The sequence below is a fragment of the Macaca thibetana genome, chromosome 2, assembly GCF_024542745.1.
Source record: "Macaca thibetana thibetana isolate TM-01 chromosome 2, ASM2454274v1, whole genome shotgun sequence".
Taxonomy (NCBI): domain Eukaryota; kingdom Metazoa; phylum Chordata; class Mammalia; order Primates; family Cercopithecidae; genus Macaca; species Macaca thibetana.
This window is the reverse complement of record NC_065579.1, coordinates 159,305,193-159,317,706: the sequence shown is the minus strand read 5'-3', so window position 1 is coordinate 159,317,706 and position 12,514 is coordinate 159,305,193. Positions and strand designations below refer to the sequence as shown.

Below are 12,514 nucleotides of genomic sequence, written 5' to 3'. Positions count from 1 at the left end.
CCCTTTACCATTATGTAATGGCCTTCTTTGTCTCTTTTGGTCTTTGATGGTTTAAAGTCTGTTTTATCACAGACTAGGATTGCAACCCCTGCTTTTTTTTATTCTCCATTTGCTCGGTAGATCTTCCTCCATCCCTTTATTTTCAGTCTATGTATGTTTCTGCATGTGAGATGTGTCTCCTGAATACAGCAAACTGATGGGTCTTGACTCTTTATCCAGTTTGCCAGTCTGTGTCTTTTAATTGGAGCATGTAGTCCATTTACATTTAAGGTTAATATTGTTATGTGTGAACTTGATCCTGCCATTATGATATTAACTGGTTATTTTGCTCGTTAGTTGATGCAGTTTCTTCCTAGCCTCGATGGTCTTTACATTTTGGCATGTTTTTGCAGTGGCTGGTACCGGTTGTTCCTTTCCATGTTTAGTGCTTCCTTCAGGGTCTCTTGTAAGGCAGGCCTGGTGGTGACAAAATCTCTAAGCATTTGCTTGTCTATAAAGGAATTTATTTCCCCTTCACTTATGAAACTTAGTTTGGCTGGATATGAAATTCTGGGTTGAAAATTCTTTTCTTTAAGAATGTTGAATGTTGGCCCCTACTCTCTTCTGGCTTGTAGAGTTTCTGCCGAGAGATCTGCTGTTAGTCTGATGGGCTTCCCTTTGTGGGTAACCCGACCTTTCTCTCTGGCTGCCCTTAAGATTTTTTCCTTCATTTCAACTTTGGTGAATCTGGCAATTATGTGTCTTGGAGTTCCTCTTCTCGAGGAGTATATTTGTGGCGTTCTCTGTAGGTCCTGGATTTGAATGTTGGCCTGCCTTACTAGGTTGGGGAAGTTCTCCTGGATGATATCCTGAAGAGTGTTTTCCAACTTGGTTCCATTTTCCCCCTCACTTTCAGGCACCCCAATCAGACGTAGATTTGGTCTTTTTACATAATCCCATACTTCTTGCAGGCTTTGTTCATTTCTTTTTCTTCTTTTTTCTTTAGGTTTCTCTTCTTGCTTCATTTCCTTCATTTGATCCTCAATCGCTGATACTCTTTCTTCCAGTTGATCGAATCGGTTACTGAAGCTTGTGCATTTGTCACATATTTCTCATGCCATGGTTTTCATCTCTGTCAATTCGTTTATGACCTTCTCTGCATTAATTATTCTAGGTATCAATTCTTCCACTCTTTTTTCAAGATTTTTAGTTTCTTTGCACTGGGTACGTAATTCCTCCTTTAGCTCTGAGAAGTTTGATGGACTGGAACCTTCTTCTCTCATCTCGTCAAAGTCATTCTCCATCCAGCTTTGATCCGTTGCTGGCGATGAGCTGCGTTTCTTTGCAGGGGGCGATGCGCTCTTATTTTGTGAATTTCCAGCTTTTCTGCCCTGCTTTTTCCCCATCGTTGTGGTTTTATCTGCCTCTAGTCTTTGATGATAGTGACGTACTGATGGGGTTTTGGTGTGGGTGTCCTTCCTGTTTGTTAGTTTTCCTTCTAACAGTCAGGACCCTCAGCTGTAGGTCTGTGGGAGATTGCTTGAAGTCCACTCCAGACCCTGTTTGCCTGGGTATCAGCAGTAGAGGCTGCAGAAGATAGAATATTGCTGAACAGCGAGTGTACCTGTCTGATTCTTGCTTTGGAAGCTTCCTCTCTGGGGTGTACTCCACCGTGTGAAGTGTGGGGTGTCGGTCTGCCCCTAGTGGGGGATGTCTCCCAGTTAGGCTACTCAGGGGTCAGGGACCCACTTGAGCAGGCAGTCTGTCCGTTCTCAGATCTCAACCTCTGTGTTGGGAGATCCATTGCTCTCTTCAAAGCTGTCAGACAGAGTCGTTTGCGTCTGCAGAGGTTTCAGCTGCTTTTGTTGTTGTTGTTGTTGTTGTTTAGCTGTGCCTTGTCCCTAGAGGTGGAGTCTACAGAGACAGGCAGGACTCCTTGAGCTGCTGTGAGGTCCACCCAGTTCCGGTTTCCCAGCCACTTTGTTTATCTACTTAAGCCTCAACAATGGCGGGCGCCCCTCCCTCAGCCTCGCTGCTGCCTTGCCTCGAGATCGCAGACTGCTTTGCTAGCAATGAGGGGGGCTCTATGGGCGTGGGACCCTCCCGGCCAGGTTTGGGATATAATCTCCTGGTGTACCCGTTTACTAAGATCCTTGGTAGAGTGCAGTATTGGGGTGGGAGTTACCCGATTTTCCAGGTGTTGTGTGTCTCAGTTGCCCTGGCTAGGAAAAGGGATTCCCTTCCCCCTTGTACTTCCCAGGTGAGGGGATGACTTGCCCTGCTTCAATTCTCGCTGGTCGGGCTGCAGCAGCTGACCAGCACCGATTGTCCCGCACTCCCGAGTGAGATGAACCCAGTACCTCAGTTGAAAATGCAGAAATCACCTGTCTTCTGTGTCGCTCGCACTGGGAGTTGGAGACTGGAGCTGTTCCTATTTGGCCATCTTGCTCCGCCCCCCTGTTTCCTGATTTTTTAATGACTGCCATTCTAACTGGTGTGAGATCGTGTCTCATTGTGGTTTTGATTTGCATTTCTCAGATGGCCAGTGATGATGAGCATTTTTTCATGTTTCTGTTGGCTGCATAAATGTCTTCTTCTGAGAAGTGTCTTTGCCCACTTTTTGATGAGGTTGTTTGTTTTTTCTTGTAAATTTGTTTAAGTTCTTTGTAGATTCTGGATATTAGCCGTTTGCCAGATGAGTAGATTGCAGAAATTTTCTCCCATTCTGTAGGTTGCCTTTTCACTCTGATGGTAGTTTCTTTTGCTGTGCAGACTCTTTAGTTTAATTAAATCTCATTTATCAATTTTGGCTTTTGTTGCCATTGCTTTTGGTGTTTTTGACATGAACTCCTTGCCCATGCCTGTGTCCTGAATGGTATTGCCTAGGTTTTCTTCTAGGGTATTTTATGGTTTTAGGGCTAACATTTAAGTCTTTAATCTATCTTGAATTAATTTTTGTATAAGGTGTAAGGAAGGGATCCAGTTTCAGCTTTCTACTTATGGCTAGCCAGTTTTCCCAGCACCATTTATTAAATAGGGAATCCTTTCCCCATTTCTTGTTTTTGTCAGGTTTGTCAAAGATCAGATGGTTGTAGATGTGTGGTATTATTTCTGAGGGCTCTGCTCTGTTCCACTGGTCTATATCTGTGTTTTGGTACCAGTACCATGCTGTTTTGGTTACTGTAGGCTTGTAGTATAGTTTGAAGTCGGGTAGTGTGATGCCTCCAGCTTTGTTCTGTTGGTTTAGGATTGTCTTGGCAATGCGGGCTCTTTTTTGGTTCCATATGAACTTTAAGGTAGTTTTTTCCAATTCTGAGAAGAAAGTCATTGGTAGCTTGATGGGGATGGCATTGAATGTATAAATTACCTTGGGCAGTATGGCCATTTTCACGATATTGGTTCTTCCGATCCATGAGCATGGTATGTTCTTCCATTTGTTTGTGTCCTCTTTTATTTTGTTGAGCAGCAGTTTGTAGTTCTCCTTGAAGAGGTTCTTCACATCCCTTGTAAGTTGGATTCCTAGGTATTTTATTCTCTTTGAAGCAATTGTGAATGGGAGTTCACAGATGATTTGACTTTCTGTTTGTCTGTTATTGTTGTATAAGAATGCTTGTGATTTTTGCACATTGATTTTGTATCCTGAGATTTTCCTGAAGTTGCTTATCAGCTTAAGGAGATTTTGGGCTGAGACGATTGGGTTTTCTAGATATACAATCATGTCATCTGCAAACAGGGACAGTTTGACTTCCTCTTTTCCTAATTGAATGCCCTTTATTTCTTTCTCCTGCCTGATTGCCCTGGCCAGAACTTCCAACAATATGTTGAATAGGAGTGGTGAGAGAGGGCATCCCTGTCTTGTGCCAGTTTTCAAAGGGAATTTTTCCAGTTTTTGCCCATTCAGTATGATATTGGCTGTAGGTTTGTCATAAATAGCTCTTATTATTTTGATATATGTCCCATCCCTACCTAATTTATTGAGAGTTTTCAGCATGAAAGCTGTTGAATTTTGTCAAAGGCCTTTTCTGCATCTATTGAGATAATCATGTGGTTTTTGTTTTTGGTTCTGTTTCTGTGCTGGATTACCTTTATTGATTTGCGTACGTTGAACCAGCCTTGCATCTCAGGGATGAAGCCCACTTGATCATGGTGGAGAAGCTTTTCGATGTGCTGCTGGATTTGGTTTGCCAGTATTTTATTGAGGATTTTTGCATCGATGTTCATCAGGGATATTGGTCTAAAATTCTCTTTTTTTGTTGTGTCTCTGCCAGGCTTTGGTATCAGGATGATGTTGGCCTCATAAAATGAGTTAGGGAGAATTCCCTCTTTTTCTATTGAGTGGAATAGTTTCAGAAGGAATGGTACCAGCTCCTCTTTGTACCTCTGGTGGAATTCGGCTATGAATCCATCTGGTCCTGGACTTTTTTTCTTTGGTAGGCTATTAATTATTGCCTCAATTTCAGAGCCTGTTATTGGTCTATTCAGGGATTCAACTTCTTTCTGGTTTAGTCTTGGGAGGGTGTATGTGTCCAGTAAATTATCCATTTCTTCTAGATTTTCTAATTTATTTGCATAGAGGTGTTTATAGTATTCTCTGATGGTAATTTGCATTTCTGTGAGATCAGTGGTGATATCCCCTTTATCATTTTTTATTGCGTCTAATGATTCTTTTCTGTTTTCTTCTGTATTAGTCTTGCTAGCAGTCTATCAATTTTGTTGATCTTTTCAAAACACTGGCTTCTGGATTCATTGATTTTTTGAAGGGCTTTTTATGTCTCTATCTCCTTCAGTTCTGCTCTGATCTTAGTTATTTCTTGCCTTCTGCTAGCTTTCGAATGCGATTGCTCTTGCTTCTCTAGTTCTTTTAATTGCGATGTTAGAGTGTCAATTTCAGATCTTTCCAGCTTTCTCTTGTGGGCATTTAGTGCTATAAATTTCCCTCTACACACTGCTTTAAATGTGTTCCAGAGATTCTGGTATGTTGTATCTTTGTTCTCATTGGTTTCAAAGAACATCTTTATTTCTGCCTTCATTTCATTTTGTACCCAGTAGTCATTCAGGAGCAGGTTGTTCAGTTTCCATGTAGTTGAGTGGTTTTGAGTGAGTTTCTTTATCCTGAGTTCTAGTTTGGTTGCACTATGGTCTGAGAGAGTTTGTTATAATTTCTGTTCTTGTACATTTGCTGAGGAGTGCTTTACTTTCAACTATGTGGTCAATTTTGGAGGAAGTGAGATGTGGTGCTGAGAAAAATGTATATATTCTGTTGATTTGGGGTGGAGAGTTCTATAGATATCTAGTAGGTCTGCTTGGTGCAGAACTATGTTCAATTCCTGGATATCCTTGTTAACTTTCTGTCTCATTGATCTTTCTAATGTTGACAGTGGGGTGTTAAAGTCTCCCATTATTATTGTTTGGGAGTCTAAGTCTCTTTGTAGGTCTTTAAAGACTTGCTTTTTGAATCTGGGTGCTCCTGATTGGGTGCATATATATTTAGGATAGTTGGTTCTTCTTGTTGAATTGATCACTTTACCATTATGTAATGGCCTTCTTTGTCTCTTTTGATCTTTGTTGGTTTAAAGTCTATTTTATCAGAGACTAAGATTGCAACCCTTGCCTTTTTTTTGTTTTCCATTTGCTTAGTAGATCTTCCTCCATTCCTTTATTTTGAGCCTATGTGTGTCTCTGCATGTGAGATAGGTCTCCTGAATACAATACACTGATGGGTCTTGACTCTTTATCCAATTTGCCAGTCTGTGTCTTTTTATTGGAGCATTTGGCCCATTTACATTTAAGGTTAATATTGTTACATGTGAATTTGATCCTGTCATTATGATGTTAGCTGGTTATTTTGCTTGTTAGTTGATACAGTTTCTTCCTAGCATCAATGGTCTTTACAAATTTGGCATGTTTATGCAGTGGCTGCTACTGGTTTTTCCTTTCCATGTTTAGTGCTTCCTTCAGGAGCTCTTGTAGGGAAAACCTGATGGTGACAAAATCTCTAAGCATTTGCTTGTCTGTAAAGGATTTTATTTCTCTTTCACTTATGATGCTTTGTTTGACTGGATATGAAATTCTGGGTTGAAAATTCTTTTCTTTAAGAATGTTGAATGTTGGCCCCTACTCTCTTCTGGCTTGTAGAGTTTCTGCTGAGAGATCCGCTGTTAGTCTGATGGGCTTCCCTTTGTGGGTAACCCAACCTTTCTCTCTGGCTGCCCTTAACATTTTTTCCTTCATTTCAACTTTGGTGAATCTGACAATTATGTGTCTTGGAGTTGCTCTTCTCAAGGAGTATCTTTGTGACATTATCTGTATTTCCTGAATTTGAATGTTGGCCTGCCTTGCTAGGTTGGGGAAGTTGTCCTTGATAATATCCTGCAGAGTGTTTTCCAACTTGGTTCCATTCTCCCTGTCACTTTCAGGTACAACAATCAGATGTAGATTTGGTCTTTTCACATAATTCCATATTTGTTGGAGGCTTTTTTTGTTTCTTTTTACACTTTTTTCTCTAAACTTCTCTTCTCACTTCATTTTATTCATTTGATCTTCAATCACTTATACCCTTTCTTCCTGTTGATCGAATTGGCTACTGAAGCTTGTGCATTTGTCACATAGTTCTCGTGCCACGGTTTGCAGCTCCATGAGGGCATTTAAGGACTTCTCTACACTAGTTATTCTAGTTAGTCATTCATCTAATCTTTTTTCAAGGTGTTTAGCTTCTTTGCGCTGGGTTCAAACTTCCTCCTTTCGCTCGGAGAAGTTTGATTGTCTGAAGCCTTCTTCTCTCAACTCATCAAAGTCAATCTCCATCTAGCTTTGTTCCATTTCTGGTGAGGAGCTGCATTCCTTTGGAGGGGGAGAGACACTATGATTTTTAGAATTTTCAGCTTTTCTGCTCTGTTTTTTCCCCATCTTTGTGGTTTTGTGTATCTTTGGTCTTTGATGATAGTGAGGTATAGATGGGGTTTTGGTTTGGATGTCCTTTCTGTTTGTTAGTTTTCCTTCTAACAGTCAGGATCCTCAGCTGCAGGTCTGTTGGCATTTGCTGGAAGTCCATTCCAGACCGTTTGCCTGGGTATCAGCAGCAGAAGCTGCAGAACAGCGAATATTGCTGAACAGCAAATGTTGCTGCCTGATCGTTCCTCCGGAAGTTTTGTCTCAGAGGGGTACCCAGCCATGTGAGGTGTCAGTCTGCCCCTACTGGAGGGTGCCTCCTAGTTAGGCTACTCGGGGGTCAGGGACCCACTTGAGGATGCAGTCTGTCCATTCTCAGATCTCAAACTCCATGCTGGGAGAGCCACTACTCTCTTCAAAGCTGTCATATAGGGACATTTAAGTCTGCAAAAGTTTCTGCTACCTTTTGTTTGGCTATTCCCTGCCCCCACAGATGGAATCTATAGAGGCAGGCAGGTCTCCTTGAGCTGCAGTGGCCTTCCCCCAGTTCGAGCATCCCAGCTGCTTTGTTTACCTACTCAAGCCTCAGCTTACTTGCAGTTCGATCTCAGACTGCTGTGCTAGCAATGAGTGAGGCTCCATGGGCGTGGGACATAATCTCCTGGTGTGTAGTTTGCTAAGACCATTGGAAAAGCGCAGTATTAGTGTGGGAGTGACCCAAGTTTCCAGGTGCTGTCTGTCACAGCTTTGCTTGGCTAGGAAAGGGAATTCCCTGACTCCTGTGCTTCCCAGGTGAGGTGATGCCTCGCCCTGCTTTGGCTCACACTCGGTGTGCTGCACCCCCTGTTCTGCACTCACTGTCCAACAAGCCCCAGTGAGATGATCCCAGTACTTCAGTTGGAAATGCAGAAATCACCCATCTTCTGTGTAGCTCATGCTGGGAGCTGTAGACTGGAGCTCTTCCTATTCAGCCATCTTGGAACTGCCCCTCTGCTTGGATAATTTTTGATAAATAAGAGGCTGATATTGATTTAATGAAAATAGCTAAATATTGAATTATTTAGTGAAATAGCCATAACTTCTAATCTATAGCTTTAGGCAGTCAAGTCCCCAGGCAGGAAGGGGGTTTGTTTAGTGAAGGACTGTTATCATCTTTGTTTCAAAACTAAACTATAAACTAAGTAACTCCCAAAGTTAGTTCATCCAATGCCCAGAAAGGAACAAGGACAGCTTGGGGGTTAAAAGCTAGATGGAGTAGGTTGTGTCAGATCTTTTTCATTGTCCCAGTTATAATTTTGCAGTGATAGTTTCATAACTTTAAATGATGACTATTGCAGATTTCATAAATAATCTAGGTAAACTATTAAAATAATTAGGTAAATGTAATGGGATAAATATTTGTAGACAAACATCATAATTTAGAGTCTAAATTAAGTAACAGATATTTCATCAATTGGGTATTTTCAAAAAAAAAATTGTAGGAAAACATTCTTTCCAAAAAAGTGTGCCCTTTTTAAAAGGTGAATAATTGTTGTCTAATTCAAAGCCTCTTTAAAGGTTATGTATACAACAACGAAAAAGAAACCAGGAAATAAGAGAGGTGTAAAGAAAGTTATATTAATATAATTAAAAAGGTATTTTTGGTAAAAAAAGCTTAAAGAAAAATAACTTTATATGCAAAAGAAGCTTATATGGTAAATTTTGTCCTGGAATAAAATAACTGGTTGTTTTAAAAATGAGGGATGTTCAGGACAAACCAGAATATCCAAGCATGTCATGAATGGTCAGTGTAAGTTGTAATAAGAGGATTTATTAAAAAAGAAAAAAATTTTTATGTGACCAAGCTGTCTATAATTAGAGGAAAGCTATAATGGTCTTTCTAGAGATTGAGTTTTGATTAAAAAAACACACTTATACATGAAAGGATTGGTTCAAACTATCACATTTTCTTAAGGCATTGCTCGACTCTTAATAAATTAAAAGACATTATAATTTTTAATGCAAATTTTAACATTTATTGTATCTTGCTGTTTTCAGGTTTCTCTCCTCTTTTAAGAGACCTGAAATCAAACTCTATATTTTAACTTATTTCCAGTTCCTGTAAGTTTTTTTTTCCTTCAGTTTCTAACTGTTGTGACCTGATGCAAAAGAAAGAAAGAAAGAGAGAGAGAGAGAGAGAGAAAGAAAGAAAGAAAGAAAGAAAGAAAGAAAGAAAGAAAGAAAGAAAGAAAGAAAGAAGAAAATGTTTTATCTTAGAAGTCTAAAGGAAATGTTTTCTTCCAACATAATATTCCCCATAGGGAGCAGCAGTTGCACTGCAGAAGATCTTTTATTTTGCCCTTGAGTAACTGTCCTAATAATTAGATCTTACACTTTATCAAAATAATTCCTATGCCATTATTACTAAGTTTGGTTTGCTTAGAAAAAACTGAGATTAAAAATTTTTCTTAAAATTAAGATTATTACATCTGTGTAACTTTCTGTATGTGGTTTTAAAGTCCTTGTGCCATTAAGTTACAGAGCTTTGACTCCTGGGTCTAAAAAGGACACCGAGTCCTTCTAAATCTTAACACTGACAGTAGTTAAAGTGTCATCTTCAGACCCAGTAGAAGAAGCCAATAAAATAAATCTGGTTTGTGAGACACAAGGCCAGAAATTAAAGATATTAAACTCCTAAGGATCAGGGACTATCGTGGAAGAGGTGGATGATATTGTAAGGGCTAATTTTGAAACATAAAATAAGTTCAGTTTCTCTATAAATTAACCATTAACATCAAAGGCACACTGATGCAAGACCAGTATATGGGCCCCTATGTCATATTAACAAAGTTTCCTTGAAACATTAATCCACTCCTTAATAAAGGTTATAAAGGTTATAAAAGGCTTATAGAAATTATATCTTATGGTCAAGATGATTAAAATTTTATAGATTGTTTATAAAAGTTTGAAAAATAAATTTAATTGGCCTCATGCTGTTTTTATTTGGGATTATTATTTGGAAAATTAAGTCTCCTGTCTCAAAGAATAACAGTTTTCACCTTGTTTTTGTAATCTTTGAATTATCACTTTGGTTAAGTTAATGACTTATTTTACAATGACCTGTGACCCTATTTTGTGATATCAAGCATTTTAAACCTTTGATATTTGACAAACTTTCTAAAATCAAATTATAAATTATGTCTTTTTCTAACCTAATTATTCCTTTAAGATATTAGGTTCCCTAAAATCCAAAAATGACATATATGATTTATTTGATATAAAAATCCTACAGGAAGTACTGTCAAATATGAAATGATGGTGTTTGGCTTTCTTTAGAGTGTATTAATATAAATATGTTATTGGTATGTGTTTTAAAGTTGTGGGAAACTCATGTTTCTGATATGACTTAGTGTATGTTATTAGTAATAAGTACAATTGTTATGTTAAGTTATTGTGTGCCACGGAAGTAATAAATTTCCTTGTCAGTTGTGTCTTTGACTGTGGGTGCACTAAAGCTTTTTGTCATCCATGGACAATTGTTTTCTTGTTGGTCCTCTTTAGAAGGTGGTTTTATAATCAGCTTTTATAGCTCTAAAAGTTGTTCTTTAATGCAGGGTTCTGATAACTTTGGAGATTGTGACATTAGAATGTAGGAAAACTTTCAGGACTCTCATGGAAAGATGGAATATTCATGAATGTCAAGCAGAACAGGAGTTAACTGCATGGACTAAACTAATAGAAGACTGAAGCCTTATTTATTTTCCAAATCAAGATAAACCAAAATCAAGACCCAAATATAATCACAGACTGATGTAAAGAGAGATGTAAAGACCGAATACTTCAGAAGAGTGAAGTAATCTTTTAAAAAAAGCTTGAAACATTGATTATTCTTTGTTTTCTTTTCCAGAGTCAAGAAAACTTTGCTTTTGAGTTATTTACAGCTTGTCGCGATTGAGTAAAGTATGCTCCTGTGAACAAATTTGGATTTCTGTGTCTCAACCTGATTTCTCTAGAATGTGGAAACTATTTGTGAGTATTCTTAACTTATGGCAATATGGTTATTTGCATAAGTGCAATAAGAATGTTTTATTTTGCAACAGGACACTATTGGAGAAACTGGTGATTTTACTGGAATGGTGTGATTTCCTTTATAGAATCAAACTTTATAGAATCAAACTTAAATAGAGCCAATAAAAGCCCCTTGGGAACAATGGTCTCATACCTTGTCTACACAGTCCCTGTGTAGGGTTCCTGACCTGTGGTAAGTAAAGAATGTCACTTTCTGATAGGTCCAGGAGACCCAAATTATCTTGGGATCTCAAGAGGAGAGGAATTTACCCAGCTCACAGGCATTTGATGGTACAAAGCCATGGCTGAGCTTGACTTTAAAGCCATGGCTGAGCTTGACTTCAATATCACCCAAGATAAGAATAAACCATGGAAAGCATAACAGCTGCAAATCTCCCACCCAGAAGAGAGAACATCTCTAGAGAACATCCCTAGAGAGAAACAAAGACTTTAAAAAGGTCTTATCTGAGATTCCTTCTATGAAACAAAGTTCCATTAAAAAAGCCTATGTGAAAAATAATCATTCTTGCTGTATTTTATACAAATAGGCCAACTGTAAAAAAAAGTAAATCAGTCCTACCATGATTTGCTTTAGTAAAAATAGGAACCTGAAGAGAGAAAAATTATGTTTCAAAAAGTATAGTGCACCTGTCATTAGATTTTAGACTTGCCTAATGTTTTTCAATTTTTATTATTTTCTACAGTTGGACTGAATTCTAAAATTTTTCCTGGTGGTAAGTCTCCAAAATATTGTTTTCAATTTTTTTCTTTATTTTTCTTTTTTCTCCTATTTTTCCTAATTTGAAATAACTGGAAACTAAGCTGTGCTTTTCTTAAAGTCCTGTGAACTAAAGGTAGACAACTTAAACTTCAGAAGAAAATAACAGCAACCTATTTACATACATAAGCCACTTTCACAACTGCCTACTGATATATGGACTTCAGAGTAATATGACCTACATTGATTTTCTAGGATTGTTCTTTTTTGTTGTTGTTTTTTCTCCCTTCCTCCCCCTATTTTCTCTTCATAGGACATGAGACATCACAACCTTCTAAAAACGAGCTTTTCTAATAATGCAGGACCTACTCTTGTAGAAATAAACCATCCTAGCCATGAGAGATCAGATGAAACCTGAGACCAGAGACTCATTTTCTTCTAAAATGATTTCTCAGAATGATTTTAAAAATAAAAGGGGTAAAATGTGAAAGGAAAATAAATCTTGGGACCCCCAAATCACTAAGCTAAAGGGAAAAGTCAAGATTGAACTGCTTAGGGCAAACCTGCCTCCCATTCTTTCCAAAGTCATCCCTCTTCTCACTAAGATAAATGCATATCTGACTGCTTCCTTTGGAAAGGCTAATCAGAAACTCAGAAGAATGCAATCATTTGGCTTTTCTCTTATCTGCCTACGACCTGGAAGCACCCTTCCCACTTCAAGTTGTCCTGCCTTTCTGGACTAAACCAATGTACATCTTACATGCATTGATTGATGTCTCATGTCTCCATAAAATGTATAAAACAAAGCTGTGCCCCCAACCCCCTTGGGCACATGTTGTCAGGACCAGGACCTTGTGAGGCTGTATGGGCATGTGTCCTTAA

General features: G+C 38.6%; 1 long non-coding RNA gene across 2 annotated transcripts in view; it reads left to right on the top strand.

The window, feature by feature from the left end:
- The window catches only part of LOC126949258 (uncharacterized), a 49,352-nt gene extending 37,070 nt beyond the window's left edge, over positions 1 to 12,282 (top strand). The window contains exons 3-4 of one of the 2 annotated variants that reach the window (XR_007723642.1): positions 10,754 to 10,875; positions 11,619 to 12,282. This is a non-coding gene — a long non-coding RNA (uncharacterized LOC126949258). Of the gene's footprint in view, positions 1 to 10,753 lie in introns of both variants that reach the window. The other variant, XR_007723641.1, reaches the window with a different exon arrangement.
- Positions 12,283 to 12,514: the final 232 nt, after the last annotated feature.